At 47.8% G+C, this 18,095-nt stretch overlaps 1 protein-coding gene across 2 annotated transcripts in view; it reads left to right on the top strand.

The window, feature by feature from the left end:
* Positions 1-18,095, top strand: part of ATP6V1C1 (ATPase H+ transporting V1 subunit C1) — a 360,600-nt gene that overhangs the window by 288,959 nt on the left and 53,546 nt on the right. The gene's annotated exons all lie outside the window — the stretch shown is intronic.

The raw sequence follows: 18,095 nt of genomic DNA on the forward strand, positions 1-18,095 counted from the left end.
ACATAGTAATATTTGTGATTAAACAAATGTTTATACATTCCTGGCATTCTTGTGCCTTACAGTGCCACTTCAAGGTTTGGAACTGCTGTGTACATCGATTTGTTTCAGCCACACATTAATTTTCAGGAAATACAAATCTGTAGAACGCTAAGTTTTTTTTTAAAGCGTTTTTGCAAGAAAACTACATTATCTATGTTAGTAGCCAGCACAAACTTAATCTATTTGGCAAGGTTTCCGTTGAGTGAGTAGTGCAGTCTTGCTGTGGCAGAGGGGAAGTAAATTTATCACCTCCAGTTGTCATGCTCAGCTCCTCTGGTAGGGTATGAAAGTAGTGAAGACATTTCATACATTTAGGTGTCATTTGAGACAACATCTGTCAGTTTGTTATTCTTTTATAATTTATATTTTGAAATCCTAATGTTTTACCTCCTGTAGTCTACTTTCTTGGGTTTCTCTGGTGCAAAGTTATAGTAGAGATCTGTAAACTTAAATGACATACTGGTTGTAGTATAGAAACACATATATATAAATGTGGCTGCTTAATTTTCTAAGTTAAAAAAAAAAACATAATAATGCTTATGCAGATTCGTCACCTCATGAGTAATCCCCCAGGCTTCAAACTGGCCGAGAAGACATTTCTCCATACTTCTCACCAGATGGTAGAGGGTGTCATCTCCATGTGACTTCAGAAGAGATACCCCTATGATGTTGCCGACTCCACAAACCATCCTCACCGTTGTGCAGACGTCAGTTTCTTTTTTTTGTGTGCTTTAGGAGCGGTTCTGGAGTTCGATTCTCTTCCTAAAAAAAACCCTCAATTTTTGTTCAACTATGTCCCCCATTATAAGCAGTTAGGGATATCCACCGTGCCAAGGCAAATCTCAATTACTGACCCCCATGCATTGTGTCTGTGGTGCCACCTGGGCTCTGATCACCCCTCGGAGACCTGCAAGTTGTATCATAGTATTCAGCATAAGGCCATAAAAGAGCTGGAAACAAAGCTCTTTATGGCCAGGGCCAAAGGCCAGAGATGCAGGTGAAGATTTAGGCCCTGCTTCAGGTCATCGGAGTTAAGGTCTTCCCACAAAACAAAACCCCCAAAAAAGCAAGCATAAAGGAGGTAAGTCACCAATATCACCCTCTGACGACTACTCGGAGTTGGCTGAACATCCAGTGCTACAGGGTCCATCAATGCCTACAGAGATCTGGTCCCTTTGGGGCACCATGGGACGTCTTGAGATGCCACTTGGATTCCCATGGCAGGCTTCCTTAAGTGCCTTCACCCTTTCTGTCTCTCCAGGTGGTGCCATCGACCCTACAATTGATTCTAGCACCTGTCCCACAATGAAGTTTCCTGTTACAGCACCAGATGATGTCGACCCTGATTGTAGTCCCAACCCATTGGCACCGACTCCAGAGCATTCACTGGCATCTGTGGATGGAAACAGAAGGGAGGCACCACATCTCCTGGGGGAACTTGAAGCTCAACAGCACCCTTCTATGTACTACTTATTTGGTCTAGACTTGGGTCCTGATGATCTTCAAGAAGCTTTGCAGGAGTTTTAGGGCATGACTGAGGCTAGTGGCATCAACACCTCCCCAGACTAGGCTTTTTTGGAACCAGTGGGCTCCTTCCCCTAGGTGCATCTTCTTACCACTCCATAATACTCTATAATACATAAGGCTGCAGGCATTCTGGAGCTATGTCTACTAGCCTGCTATGTGCACATGCTGTGTGCACATGCTGTAGCATGTGGTGGGCATGTTCCTCCCTAATCTACCCCAGAAGCTTCAGCTCCACTTTCAAGGCCTCATCAGCGGTGGTCAGGCAGCAAATGGACAAGGTAATTCAGACAGGACTGGATTCAGCCTAATCCATTGCCTGGTCTTTGGAAGGATCCATCGCTTTTCTCAGGCATGAATGGCTGATAACATCAAGATTTTCCTCTGATGTCCAGTCCTTTCTCTTAGACCTCGCCTTTGAAGGTATCAAACTGTTTGAGGAGAAAACTGATGGCTTTGGAACATTTTAAGGCTGGTTCTGCCAGACTTTTCATTGATGTACAATCCCAAAAGAAGGACTTCCAAAGGTTTTTAAAGTTTTGTAGCTTTAAGATCGGGCTCAACTCTGCGAGCACCAAGTTACCCTTGCTCAGCAGCAAACCCAGATCCCTATCCCATGCCAGTACATGGACTGCATAAAAGATAGTGGGCAACCAGTGACTCAAACAGTCACTCCTTAACTCCCCCCCTCCCAAGCCGGTGAGAGGTCGGGTATCTCATTGTCCACAGGCTGGAAGGCAATAACTTTAGGCTAGTAGCTCCTGCTCAGACTGCCCAATTTAGACCTTTTGCAGGAACACCCCCCCCTTCTGCAGCAGTCAGTGGATACCTTGCTTCTGAAAGGGGCTGTGGAGTGGGTGTCAGAGCAGGAGATTTGCAAAGGGTACTATTGATGATAAATCTTGATTGAAAGGAGGACAGTGGTCTTCATTTGATTCTAGACCTTAGGGTATTGAACCTCTTTCTCTGCAAAGAAATATTCAAGATGCTTTCCCTTGAGCAGGTTCTGTTAGTGCTCGATCTTGGAGACTGAGTTATGACTCTCGACTTAAGACATTTATTTACATACATTGATCCTGTGGTCTCACAAGAAGTATCTGCTGTTTGTGTTGTTCTTGACTCGCTAACAATTTCTTGTCCTTCCCTTTAGTCCTACATTGGCACCGCAAGTCTTCACAAAGTTTATGCCCGTTGTGGTAACCCACCTCAGGAGATTGGGGATTCATTTTTCCCCCTACCTGGACACCTGGCTTCTGAAGGCTGGACAAATCCAAGCACCCACATTTCAAAATCAGTAAAAGTGTGGTGCAGCTCACAAGCACTTGGCACACCGCCCCCATATCTCAATTCCATGCAGCCCATAACTAGCTCAGAATCCCACCATCTGAAGGGAGTGTGTATCTGTTTTAGTCATGTATACAGTTCTGCAGCATGCTGAATTGAGTATGGATGCTGCCAACTCTCCGTCCCTTATACCTGGAGAATCAAAGTGGAGTAAGTGCAGGTGTCTGCGGCGTGCATAAGTCTGTTAACATTAGCTCCCGTTGTGCCGCAAGGGGATACTTTCGCATCCCCAATGTTTCCTCGTGCTGGAGAGCTGTGCTGAGATAGACAGTGAACGTACCCATGCTTCATAGGCTAGTGGCTCAGAAGATTGCCATCGCCGAGTTATAAGGCGTTTGGCCACTAATAACCCCAGATCCAAAAAACAGGACGTTGCCTTTTATTTTTTACCCCTAGGAAACAATCCCAGGATACATGCCTCCCACGTCAATAGCAAGGGCCAGCCCACACAGTGCATCAATCGTGTATGGATTGAGGTCCAATAGTGACTCAAGGCGGGACATGACCATATCATGTGTAGAAAGTCTGCTCCTAAGCACGGACATTATTGACAAGTAGCATCCACACACTTAAAATATCTATTGATCTTATCAGGGATAAGGTATGCCCTTTGTGTGACATAATATTGAATGAGTCGAAAACACACATTGCAAGGTACATATGTGGGGGTTTCTATTAGTGTCACCCACTCCCTATCTGTGAAAGGTTCCCCCCTGTCTCCCTCCCACTTCCTTCAGACGGGCACAAGCGGGCCAGTCGTATGGAGACGCAGGGAGTCTGCTATCCAGGGAATTAAATGCCTTCCTTCCCCCAAAGATATGTAGGTACTGTAGCGTGTAGTGCATACTGGGTTCCTCTGTGAGGTCATCTCACGCTTGTTGTAGGGCATGTCTGAGGGAGTTGTACAACATAAAGGTACCTAGATGCAGTCCAGTGACCTCCATTAATGTGCCATGAGTACTGAGATTGCCATCTGTGTATAGGTCCCCTAGGGTATATATTACCACCGCATGCCAAGCTGTCAGCTCTGCAGCCGGTGTCTCACATGCGCCACGTGGTGTCCCCAATAGTGGTATGGCTGGTGCATAGGGCATGGTGTCCCTTATGAGGTAACATCATCTTCAGAAACTGCAGTATGCTAGATTCAGTAAAATGGGAGCCGGCGGTGTGGATTTAGCACAGGGATGAAATAAGCATAGCAGTTTACACCATTGCCACACTGGAAGGTCCGTGGCCGTGTCTGCCAGCTGCTTTCAGGAGAGCCAACGGGCCACCCATTGCAACTGCGCAGCTATATAGTACTGTTATAGATTCAGCAGTGCCAAATCACCCTGTTTTAGTGGGCGACAAAGTTTAGAGAGGGCCACTCTACAGCAGGACGTGTTCCAAATCAAACTACGCACATCTCGTTCTGTGGATCAGAAATGAGAGGCTGGAATGTATAGAGGCAGGTTTACAAAGTAATATAATAGCCGAGCTAGCACAATCATTTTAACAAGGGCCACCCTGGCTATGACCGTCAGCGGCAATGTTTTCCAGAATGCCATGTGACGGCGCAGGCTTGATATGGCACACGTCAAGTTCCCATCAAATATATCTGAGACTGCATGATATACCTGTATGCCTAGGTATCTGAATGTGGTAGATTGTCACGCCACGTCAGTAGGTATAGCTGTGTGGTTTGGAGAGGTCAGAGGCAATAACGGGAAAACACAGGACTTGTTCCAATTAACTCGCAGACCAGAGACCTTCGCATGCGCGTTGAGTAAAGGCATTATGTCACCAGGATAATTCACCAGGTCTCTAATATACACTAGGTTGTCATCCGTGTACAAGGAGACCGTATCCGTACCAACTCCCAGCGGTATTCCCCAATCGCGTCCCACCTCGCGGAGTGCAGCCGCCAGTGGTTCTACTGCAAGCGCAAAAAGGAGGGGAGACAGTGGGCACCCCCTGTTGTGTGCCTCTCATAACTTGTATGGGGGATGACACCAAGCGTCCTGTTCTGTTACAGCCCAATAGATACATATACAGTAGCCTCACCAGTTTTATAAAGCAAGGGCCAAAGCCATATTTCAGTAGGACTGTAATAAGGTAAGGCCATTCCAGCGAGTCAAACGTCTTTTCCAGGTCAATCACTAAGCAGCCCACCCGAGCCCAACGGCATGGGGCGCACCATAGTATGCGAAAGAATCTATGTAGATTAAGGGACGTTGTGTGACCCAGCACAAAGCCATTCTGATCCACCTGGACCAGGGAGGGTACCAGCACGGCCAGGCGCGTTGCAATTACCTTGGCCAATACTTTATAATCTGTGTTTAAAAGTACCAACAGTCTATAGGAGTGCGGATCAGTAGGTTCCTTATGTAGCTTGAGAAGGGAGACTAATATGGCCTCTTGTAACGTAGTAGGCATGCACGCCAGTGCTAAGGACTCATCATACAGAACAAGCAGCTTAGGCGCTAGCTGGGTGGCGTAGGCTTTATAAAATTCAGCTGGTAACCCATCCGGGCCAGACGCCTTGCCATTTGCAAGTGACTGAATGGCCTCCTGTATCTCACACAGTAATAAAGGATCATCTAGTTCCAGACACTGCTCCTCCATGATCCGGGGCAGAGACAGTCCTGTGAGGAACCGCTCAACATCTTGTAGGTGAGGAGAAGTAGAACTATACAAAGATTCATAATGAGTATGAAATGCTGCATGTACTGAATCCTGCGTGTATAATAAATCACGGACAGCGCCTGAATAGATAGCACCAAACTAGGGGTAGTCTCCTGTTGTATTAATCGGGCAACCAGAGCTTCGGCTCTAACAGCACCATGCGTGTACATTTACAGAGTGCATCACATAATTTAGGCATTGCAATCGTTCAAGGAGCTCTGAATGTTTTTTTCGCAGGGCTAGTAATTGAGATAAGACACTGGGGGTCTGTACGACTTCCGACTTATGCTGCAACAGCTGTCGCTCTATCATGGACACTTCCTGGTCTAGTTGCCTGTGTGCTCCAATACTGAACACTATACACAGGCTCCGCAACACAGCCTTAAACGCTCCCCATTCTATCAAATGAGATGATGCTGTGTCTGCGTTGAACTCAAAGTAACTAATGTATTACTGGCCAGCAACTAATGATCCGCAGAGTCCTCCACTGCAGTTGGCTGCTTTCTTCACGTAGGAACAGGGGACTGTGCAGTCCTGCCCCAGTCAAGTTAAAGGTATTTGGGATTGTTGTCAGAATGAGTACAGCCCAAGTAATCAGTCTCCACGACGGCTTGAAGCAGAGCGGCCGTGCAGAGTAACCTATTGAGTCGGACATGTAAACCATGCGGGCCAAGTAAAAGGAGTATACTCTGGCCTCTGCATTGTAATGTCACCAAACATCCGTGAATTCCCAGTGGTGCAGCCAGGTTACAAGAGAGGGGGCATTAGATATGGCAGTGGTGCGTGCTACTGGTGGAAAGGATCTGACTAGGTATGTATCCAACACGCAATTGAAGTCTCCTCCAATCAGCCAGGGAATGTCACTCCAGAGTGCCAGTAGTCAACTGAGTTTGTTGGGAGTGTATATGTTAACAAGAAGAACTTGACAGCCATTCAATCGACCATGGAGAAACACATATCGGCCATCAGTGTCCGCGACCTGTTCTAACAGATGGAATGGAACCCCCGGCCGAATCCATATCAGTACTCCCCATGCATAGGACAGATAATTCGTGGAGTGTACTTGGCTGTGCCATTTTCTTCTAAGTGTGTCTACCGCTGAACTTGTTAGATGAGATTCCTGCAACAGACGAATATGGGCATTGTGTCGCTTCAGATACGAGTATACATCGTATCTGCGCGTAGGAGTGTGCATGCCAAATATGCTCCATGTCACTACATTAATGTGCGCCATCATGCATATGACTAATAACTGATGGTGCTGAACATAATTGCCACACATCCTAATGTGGCCACGTGGTGTGCAAGGGAGCTGAACAATGTATGGTAAGTGGCTTCATGTGTCACCTAGTGCTGAACAGGGATGTGAGCAAAAAACAACAGTCAACATACTGAAACCATGACATAATGAATACCAAAAGAGCAGGGCATTAGAACCCGTGATCACCCAAACCAGGTGTTAACAACTAAATTAATAGAAAGGTATCCTCACGGTAAGGACTGTCAGCTGAGGGTCTGCCAAACACAGTAGCAAGGGGAGTCTAACATATGCCACCTTGTAAATAGTACAGTGCGCTCAGCTACAGAAGAAGCATTATTCATTAATAACAATTGTGTTTGTATGGAGAGATAGGTCATAGACTGACTAACAGTTGAACTCAGAGGACAGTGTCTGACGTCTGCGGGGTGATATCTGGTGGATTATGCGAGCTCTGCATCGACAGCCACTTAACAGCAGAAGTTTCTCCATCTGAGGAGTGGGAGCCCTGTGCTTCAGGGCTAGTTCACCGCTCTGCGTTCTAAAGTGTAGCCGCCTGCTGCAGTGCCCTGCGCTGTTCCTGTATTCTCTGTTCTAGGTCAGGAACTGCAGGCAGGCTGCCCTCTCCTCGCGTTCTCATCCTGCACTGCCCCCTGCGACGCCTTTGTGCGTTACTGTCTCCTGGTAGTTCCGATCGTAGTGAAGAAGTGGCATCATTATCGGAGCTTAACATCCAGCGCCATGCCTCCTCAGGGGTTGCAAAATTGTGCATGGTGTCAGCAGTCACTACACGGAGCTTAGCTGGGAAGAGGAGAGTATAAGTGAATCCCATCTCACAAAGGCGTTGCTTTACTGCCAGGAAGCTATTACGTTGCTTCTGCACAGCAATCGTGTAGTCTGGAAAGAACATCACTTTGGCGCTATCCTCCCGCTATTCTGTCAATGTGCAGGTCTCCTTCAATACTACATCTCTAGCTCAGTAGTGAAGAAATCTCACCACCATTGGTCGCGGATTAGCACTCACCAGAGGTCTCTTCGTCGGTACTCTGTGCGCTCACTCAATGGAGAAAGAGCAGGAGAGTGCGCCCGATGGGAGTGTAGTTCATAGCCAGTTCTCAATATACTGCCCAGGATCATGCCCCTCGGCGCCCTCTGTTAAACCCACCAATCGGACATTGTTTCTGCGCGATCTGCCCTCCGCATCCTCTGAACACTGCTCCTGTACTCGTACTCTGTCTGTTAGTGCCTTCAGCGAAGTTTCCAGGCTGTCTGTTCTGCTCAGTAACATCTGGGCATCCTGTTCCATCAATGTCACCCTCCCTGCTAGCTTCCTATGGTCTGCATGTAGTAGACTCAGATCAGAAGAGACAGTGTCTATTTTGGACTCTAAAGAGGTCTGCGTGTTATCAATAGCCAGCAGTACAGCATCTAATTTGTCCTCTAAGGCGGTGGGGCGCTCCGTAGTATCCATGGTGGCCGTCAATCTCAGCGGGGACCCCGCTGCGGTGAGGTACAGGCGGTACCCCCCCAGTTCGCTGGCGGCCCATAGCTGTCCGTGCTGATTCGTCTGCGAGGCAACGGTACCAGTCTGTGCGCCCTGCGTTCACCCACCACAGTGAGCACCCCCTACGGGGATCTAGCCGTAAAAGGGGCGGGGTCAGAGTCTGTGTGATAGGTGTGCAATACCTTCAATAAGGGGCAGCCAAGGGCATCTTGCAATGTCTAGTACCTCCAGTGCATTGCATCCGCTGCCATAGGATGTTCTGCAGCCTGGGATTAGTAGGGGTCGGGGGTAGTACCTGCTTAGTATGGCCTGTCCTGCTGCCCCACCGTGGCACCTTGGCCCAGGCAGCACCAGCAGCATCCAATCTTGGCATAGCTGGTTCCGCACACTTTGGGCCTGCACCACAGCTCCATCTCCTGAGAGCTGTAGCAGCAGGCTCAGCTGTAATTGGATCTGCCCCTCGTCCAGACGGCACAATCTTGGGGACACCAGTACCGTCAGTAGGCCCCCGCTTCCAGTCTTCATAACAGAGGCCGCACCTCCATTCCAGTGCGCTCCGAGGGGTACGACTCTTCAGGACTTCATTGTACAACCATCCATCAAAGCCCTCTATTCTGTAGGTGGGTAATTCTATGGAAATCCATTTAAGAGAGGAAGAATGTGCAGGTAGAATTATCCATCAGGAGAAAAAATTACTTACAGTAACAGTATGTTCGATGGCATATGTTGCTGCAGATACACATGTGTGGCACAGTCCGCTGCCTGGTGTTGGGCTCGGAGTATTACAAGTTGTTTTTCTTCGAAGAAGTCTTTTTGGTCACGGGACCGACGGACTCCTCCCTCTTCGGCTCCATTGCGCATGGGCGTCGACTCCATCTTAGATTGTTTTTTTCCGCTGTCGGGTTCGGACGTATTCCTTTTCGCTCCGTGTTTCGGTTCGGAAAGTTAGTCAGAATCTCGGAAGAAAGCGTCGGTATTGTTCCGTTCGGTATCGGGATAGTTAGGTACATCGACACCGATCATCGGAAGACTTTGGGGTAGTTTCGATCCCCCATCGGGGCCTGGTCGGCCCGACCGCGTGCGACATCGAAGCCGATGGAACGGACCCCGTTTCGTTTCTGCCCAAAATGTCACAGTAAGTATCCTTATACAGATCAGCACTTGGTCTGTAACTTGTGCTTGTCCCCCGAGCACAAGGAGGATACCTGTGAAGCCTGTCGAGCCTTCCGGTCCAGAAAAACACTCCGGGACCGAAGAGCCAGGCGTCAACAAATGGCGTCCACGTCGACAAAACAACGTTTCGACGAGGAAGAGGAAACATTCTCGGTTCCGGAATCAGAATCCGGAGACTCCGACGACGAACAACAGCAACAAACCGTGAGTAAGACGTCGAAAAGTAAATCCATCGACAAACCGAAAGCCCAGGGGACGCCACTGCCAACAGGCCATGGCTCGACCCGTCGAAGGCGCCGAAAAAGGGCACGCCCATAGCGAAGACACCCGACTCCGGTCGAGGGACCGCCATGGAGCAACCTCGGAGCCGAGAAAGCGGCTCCGAGAGACAAAAACAAGATACCGGCACCGAAAAACATCGGCACCGAGAATCCATGCCGAAAGGAACAAAAATTCTGTTGGTGCCGAAACCGAAAAAAGATTCTCTCTCGGCGCCGAAACATACCACACCTTCATCCTACTCAGAGGAACAAGGAATAAGTGGCCAAATGCACAGATTTGGACAAGAGCTCCAAAGTGTAGAATCGGACTACACACAAAAGAGACTGTACATCCAGCACGACACAGGGAAAATATCAACCCTTCCCCCAATCATGAGGAAAAGAAGGATCGAACTTCCAAAGGATGACGCACAACCACAAGCCAAAGTGGTTAAAAAAGTCACGCCTCCGCCCTCTCCACCACAGGCATCGCCGGCACAAACACCGCCACAAATGCACTCACCAGCGCAAACTACCATAAGTCATGACGATCAGGATCAAGACGCTTGGGACCTGTATGACACCCCAGTGCCGGACAATGATCCCGAGTCATACCCCACAAAGCCGTCACCGCCAGAGGACAGTACCTCATACTCGCAACTGGTGGCTAGGGCAGCAGAATTCCACAATGTCCAACTGCATTCCGATCCTATAGAGGATGATTTTTTATTTAACACCCTCTCGGCTACACACAGCCAATATCAATGTCTCCCAATGCTACCAGGGATGTTACGGCACGCAAAACAAATTTTTGAAGAGCCCGTAAAATCAAGAGCCATCACCCCAAGGGTGGATAAGAAATACAAACCACCACCCACAGACCCAGCGTTTATTACTTCGCAGTTACCACCTGACTCCGTGGTAGTAGGGGCAGCTCGCAAGAGAGCAAATTCACATACATCTGGCGACGCCCCACCTCCGGACAAAGAAAGCCGAAAATTTGATGCGGCAGGGAAAAGAGTAGCATCACAGGCAGCCAACCAGTGGCGCATCGCAAATTCACAAGCGCTGCTGGCCAGATATGACCGAGCACACTGGGACGAGATGCAACTTCTCGTAGACCATCTTCCCCAGGAATACCAAAAAAGGGCGCAGCAAATAGTGGAAGAGGGACAAACGATCTCAAACAATCAAATCCGCTCTTCACTAGACGCAGCCGATACTGCAGCGAGAACAGTCAACACTGCTGTCACCATAAGGAGACACGCTTGGCTACGCACTTCAGGCTTCAAACCTGAAATCCAGCAGGCTGTCCTTAATATGCCCTTCAACGAGAAACAACTTTTTGGCTCTGAAGTGGATACAGCCATTGAAAAACTTAAAAAGGACACAGACACGGCCAAGGCCATGGGCGCACTCTACTCCCCGCAGAGCAGAGGCTCTTTCAGAAAAACTCCATTTAGAGGGGGGTTTCGTGGCCAACCCACAGACACCACCAGCCAACAAACAAGAACCACACCATATCAGGGTTCCTTCCAAAGGGGAGGTTTCAGGGGATATCGGGGGGGTAAATTCCCAAGGAGTAGGGGAAGATTCCAGACTCCAAAAACACCTCCACCTAAACAGTGACTTTCAAGTCACGCAACCCCTTCACTCAACACCAGTGGGGGGGAGACTAAGCCAATTCTACCAATCTTGGCAACAGATTACAACAGACAATTGGGTATTAGCAATAATCCAACATGGCTATTGCATAGAATTCCACAACTTCCCACCAAACATCCCCCCCAAAACACGCAAAATGTCACCACAACATTTAGAACTTTTAGGACTAGAAGTTCAAGCACTACTGCAAAAGGATGCAATAGAGTTAGTACCAGTACAACAAAAAAACACAGGAGTTTACTCCCTGTACTTTCTAATTCCAAAAAAAGACAAAACATTAAGACCAATATTAGATCTCAGGACACTAAATACCTACATCATATCGGACCATTTTCACATGGTCACACTACAAGACATCATTCCACTGCTCAAACAGCAAGATTACATGACCACATTAGACCTAAAGGATGCGTACTTTCATATACCAATACACCCTTCTCACAGAAAGTACCTACGGTTCGTATTCAAAGGAATACATTACCAATTCAAGGTGTTGCCATTCGGAATAACAACTGCACCAAGAGTGTTCACAAAATGTCTAGCAGTAGTAGCAGCACACATCAGGAGACAACAGATACATGTGTTCCCTTACCTAGACGATTGGCTAATCAAGACCAACACAGTAAAAAAATGCGCAAACGACACCACATTTGTCATACAAACCCTTCACAAACTGGGGTTTTCCATCAACTATACAAAATCACACCTAGAACCGTGTCAAACACAACAATATCTAGGAGCAACCATCAACACATCAAAAGGAATTGCCACTCCAAGTCCACAAAGAGTGCAGGCATTCCACAAGGTAATAAGTGCTATGTTTCCAAACCAAAAGATACAAGCAAAACATGTGCTAAAACTTCTAGGCATGATGTCATCATGCATAGCCATTGTCCCAAACGCAAGACTACACATGCGACCCTTACAACAGTGTCTAGCATCACAATGGTCACAGGCACAGGGTCAACTTCAAAATCTGGTGTTGGTAAACCGCCAAACATACCTCTCGCTTCTATGGTGGAACAGCAAAAATTTAAACAAAGGGCGGACATTTCAGGACCCAGTGCCTCAATACGTTATAACAACAGACGCTTCCATGACAGGGTGGGGAGCACACCTCAATCACCACAGCATTCAAGGACAATGGGATATACACGAAACAAAATTTCATATCAATTACCTAGAACTGTTAGCAGTATTTCTAGCGTTAAAAGCCTTCCAACCCATAATAACACACAAATACATTCTTGTCAAAACAGACAACATGACAACAATGTATTATTTAAACAAACAAGGAGGAACACACTCAACACAATTGTGCCTCCTAACACAAAGAATTTGGCAGTGGGCGATTCACAACAACATTCGCCTAATAGCACAATTTATTCCAGGAATACAAAACCAACTAGCAGACAACCTTTCGCGAGACCACCAACAAGTCCACGAATGGGAAATTCACCCCCAAGTTCTGAACAAGTACTTTCAAATTTGGGGAACACCCCAGATAGATTTGTTCGCAACAAAAGAAAACTCAAAATGCCAAAACTTCGCATCCAGGTACCCACACCGCGAATCACAAGGCAATGCTCTATGGATGAGTTGGTCAGGGATATTTGCGTACGCTTTTCCCCCTCTCCCTCTCCTTCCATATCTAGTAAACAAGTTGAGTCAAAACCAACTCAAACTCATACTGATAGCACCCACATGGGCAAGACAACCTTGGTATACAACTCTACTAGACCTTTCACTAGTACCGCATGTCAAACTACCCAACAGGCCAGATCTGTTAACACAACACAAACAACAGATCAGGCATCCAAACCCAGCATCATTGAATCTGGCAATTTGGCTCCTGAAGTCCTAGAATTCGGACACTTAGACCTCACACAAGAATGCATGGAGGTCATAAAACAAGCTAGAAAACCTTCCACTAGACACTGCTATGCATCTAAGTGGAAAAGATTTGTTTACTACTGCCATTCCAATCAAATACAACCATTACATGCCTCTACTAAAGACATAGTAGGATACTTACTACATTTGCAAAAAGCAAATCTCGCTTTTTCATCTATAAAAATACACCTCGCAGCAATATCTGCTTACCTACAAACTACTCATTCATCGTCTCTATTTAGAATACCAGTTATTAAAGCATTCATGGAAGGGCTAAAAAGAATTATACCACCAAGAACACCACCAGTTCCTTCATGGAATCTTAACATCGTCTTAACAAGACTCATGGGTCCACCTTTCGAACCCATGCATTCCTGTGAAATGCAATATCTAACCTGGAAGGTCGCATTTCTCATTGCAATCACATCCCTCAGAAGAGTAAGTGAAATACAGGCATTTACCATACAAGAACCATTTATTCAAATACACAACAATAAAATAGTTCTAAGAACAAATCCAAAATTTCTGCCAAAAGTAATCTCACCATTCCATTTAAATCAAACAGTAGAATTGCCAGTGTTCTTCCCACAACCAAATTCTGTGGCTGAAAGGGCACTACATACATTAGACATCAAAAGAGCACTAATGTATTACATTGACAGAACAAAGCTAATCAGAAAAACAAAACAACTGTTCATAGCTTTTCAAAAACCACACATAGGAAATCCAATCTCTAAACAAGGCATTGCTAGATGGATAGTCAGATGCATTCAAACATGCTATCTTAAAGCCAAAAGAGAATTGCCTATTACACCAAAGGCACACTCAACCAGAAAGAAAGGTGCTACAATGGCCTTTCTAGGAAACATTCCTATGAGCGAAATATGTAAGGCTGCAACCTGGTCTACGCCTCACACGTTTACTAAACACTACTGTGTAGACGTACTAAATGCACAACAAGCTACAGTGGGCCAAGCTGTACTAAGAACATTATTCCAAACTACTTCAACTCCTACAGGCTAAACCACCGCTTTTAGGGGAGGTAACTGCTTTATAATCTATGCCACACATGTGTATCTGCAGCAACATATGCCATCGAACTGAAAATGTCACTTACCCAGTGTACATCTGTTCGTGGCATTAGTCGCTGCAGATTCACATGTACCCTCCCACCTCCCCGGGAAGCCTGTAGCCGTTTAGAAGTAGATCATAAATCTTAAACATCTGAACATTCGTAAATAATTATTAGAAACTCTTAACGTACATACATATTCACTCCATTGCATGGGCACTATTTATACCAAACAACTCCATCCTCACCCTCTGCGGGGAAAACAATCTAAGATGGAGTCGACGCCCATGCGCAATGGAGCCGAAGAGGGAGGAGTCCTTCGGTCCCGTGACCAAAAAGACTTCTTCGAAGAAAAACAACTTGTAATACTCCGAGCCCAACACCAGGCAGCGGACTGTGCCACACATGTGAATCTGCAGCGACTAATGCCACGAACAGATGTACACTGGGTAAGTGACATTTTCATTTTGTGTATAGTCTCTCCCTGCAGGTTCCTCACCTATGCCTCACAACTCTTCTTTCATGGATAGATAAGGGCCAGAAATTATAAAATTCAAATTTTATGATTTTGCACTATAGATCTTATCTGATATCAGTCTCTTTGTGCTACCTCGCAGGTGCAAAAAAAAATGATGAGTAAATGACAGTGGGTGTTATATAAAGTCTGCAACATCACAGGGATGTAATTTGTGGCGCCACGCACACAGCTGGTATTCTCCTCCATCAGGGGACAGCAAATGAGAAATGTTTTTCCGGATCAGTCTGGCACCTGTGAGATAATCAAGAGGTGAGGAATATGGAGGTAGATAAGAGTATCTACCAGAAATATTGTTACTGCGGTTAAATAACTTAATGTAGAGCAATTGCGAGTGGAAGGTAGTCTTTCCAATCTGAAGGAATAACTTTCTTTATTTTATGTATCTGATAGAGACTTTAGTTTCACATTCCTTACCTTAGAATTTCCTTGGGCGTCAGCCTGGATCTGGAGATTTTTCTTTGAGCAGTACCCTTGCACACTATCAGGTGGCATCGGTCGACTCCACGTCAGTTGTGGTCGCCATGATGACATTGAGGTCCTATATAGGTGCCACCCTGGCGTGCTGAAGTCAGTTCTTTTCTTTCCGCGTCATCCTATGTGAAAAGCTACCCTCAGTCACTTTTTGGCTGACTTTTCTACTTTTTTTTTTTACACTGCTTGATGCATCGAGATGTCTTCCTACAAGACCGGTTTCAAGCCATGTAACTCCAGTTACCACATTTTGTTAGTGACAGAACCCAAAGGCTTTGACGGAGCGGTCCCTAAAGCTCATGGTGGTCCTGTGCTCAGCTCTGTATCTCCCGGTCTCGTTCTATAGGAAGGTCACAAGACCCCTCAAGGAGCCTTCACCACTCGTCCTCGTCCCACTCCAAATTGTCAGGACATTCGGGTCACAAGAAGAATTAGTTGAAACGTTCTTCGACCTCACCTTGCTGCTTGGATGATGCAACGCAGGAGGTGCATCGACACTCTAGGCCTCCATCATGTGAGCCTGCTGCTGGGTCAGCTCTGAGCCTCCCCAGGTTTCTGGGAGCCAGAGCTACCCCTGCCAAACTGCATGAGACCATGCACCTCATTTTTGGGCAGTCTGATCCTTCTGTAATGCCTTTGGGCCCCGTGGGGCCAGAAGGGGGCCCCCTCGGTTTCTGCGTCGGTGGCCTTGGCTCCGGAGGGCACCCCATCTATTACCAAATCTGTGCCGACACCAGTCATGCCATCACGACCTTCCCCTGCGCCGGTAAGGATGTCAGCACTTCTGACGCCGATCAGGCTCATGATTGGCATTGATCCCATACTGATTCCTGGCTCTGACCCAGGGCTAGAATACCACCATTCAACGCCAATTCCGTCTTCAATGGTAACTTTGCTCCCCAGGTTGGATCCTGACCCTTAGGCCTATGAGTATAGGTATGGTGCGAGTATGGAGTGGTCGCTGGACCCTTTAGAATTCCAGCTAGACGATCCTGAAATAGACTGGGCTCAGGAATTGGGCGAATCCAGTGGTCTTGATACCTCCTCTGGCGCTGGCATGCTTTCTCCCCCTACCGTGGCTACGGAGGAGGGAGCCTCTTATTCAGTGGCAGTGAGAAGAGCGGCTGAGGCCTTGGGCCTCGAGCTGCCTTGGGTGGCTGTTAGGGTTAATCTCCTGACTGAGGTGCTTCAGCCCAGGGTTTCTACATCTGAACCCCTTTTGCCATTCAATAAAGCCCTCACTGATGTCCTGCTGGGGACGTGGTTTAAGCCCAGCACAGGGTCTCCTGTTAACAGGATAGTCGCCTGCTGCCATAGGCCTGCTCCTACCGACCCTAAATTCTTGACCCAACATTCCACGCCTGAGAGTTTGGTCATCCATGTTTCTTCCTCTTCTAGCACATTCCCATCCACACCCCCGTATAGGAAATCAAAACGACTGGACCAGCTTGGGAAGCAGTTCTACTCTTCCTCTAGTCTGGCGTTGTGGTCCGTGAACATGGCATGTCTTTTGCGCCGCTATTTCCATACTTTATGGGATACAGTCATGCAGGTGCTGCCACAGGTCCTGGAGGAGGCCTGGGCCATTCTCTCCCAAGCTGTTGCTGATGGGAGAGATGCGGCCAAGTTCACAATTCCTTGTGGGCTGAACATGACCGACTCACTAGGCAGATCGGTTGCGTCAATGGTGGCCTTGAAGCGCCACGCTTAGTTCAGGGCATCTTGCTTTTCAGGGGATGTCCAGAAATCACTTATGGACATGCCATTCAATGGTGCCCGTCTCTTCAGAGACAAAGTGGACTCGGCGCTCGAGCGCTTTAAGGATTCTAGGACTACGGATCTGTCCCTTGGCCTCGCAGCTGCTCCATGCCCTCCTTAGTCTGCTTTTTGCCCTTTTTGTGGCTATCCATTTTCCTCCAGCCACCGTGCCGCGCACACTGCCCAGCCTCTTCGTGGTTGCGGGATCCAACATCCCCATGGATCAGGGAGCCAGCAGTCGGCCCAGTCCAGCATCACCCCGTGCACCCCACTGCAGCCTCAAAACCTTCCTATTCTGTTGCTCCATCATGGACCAGTTGGAGGCTGGATTTGCCATCACTTGCCCCACTGGGAATCCATTGCGACGGACAGGTGGGTTTTGCAAATCGTCCAAAGGGGCTACTCCCTCCCCTTCGAGACTTCCCTCCAGCCATGCCACTATCCTACTATCGGATGACGGAGGATCACTTGGCACTTCTCCAGGAGGACGTTATGGCTATCTTGGCCAAGGGAGCCATAGAGAGGGTTTAGGAAGCTGGCTGTCACAAAAGATGCGGCAGGCTTGGTCCAGGGGGGCGGTTCAGGAAAACCAAAGGCTGGGCAGGTAGGAGAGGCACCCGCTGGCTGTTGCTGGACTGTCGGTCAGGTTTCCCAAGGCCAGGGGGCTTCTAGTGCAGGGTCTCCTTTGGCGATGGGTATCTTAGTCGGATTCAGTCGCAGTCAGGCAGGTCCTCCAGATTCAGTCTGCAGGCGTCATTGGGTTGGCCGGGGTGGGGGGGGTGAACCCAGGGTGGACTCGGGGTCTGACTTGTCTGGGAACCTTCTCTGGACTGGTGGGCCACCTGGACTTGGGCCGTGGGTGTTGGGTGCAGAGTGGGCACAGCTCATGGATCTGGTGCAGTTCTTTTGGAGGGTTTCATCTGGACAGGGCC

Source organism: Pleurodeles waltl, chromosome 2_2 (genome assembly GCF_031143425.1).
Source record: "Pleurodeles waltl isolate 20211129_DDA chromosome 2_2, aPleWal1.hap1.20221129, whole genome shotgun sequence".
NCBI classification, from domain to species: domain Eukaryota; kingdom Metazoa; phylum Chordata; class Amphibia; order Caudata; family Salamandridae; genus Pleurodeles; species Pleurodeles waltl.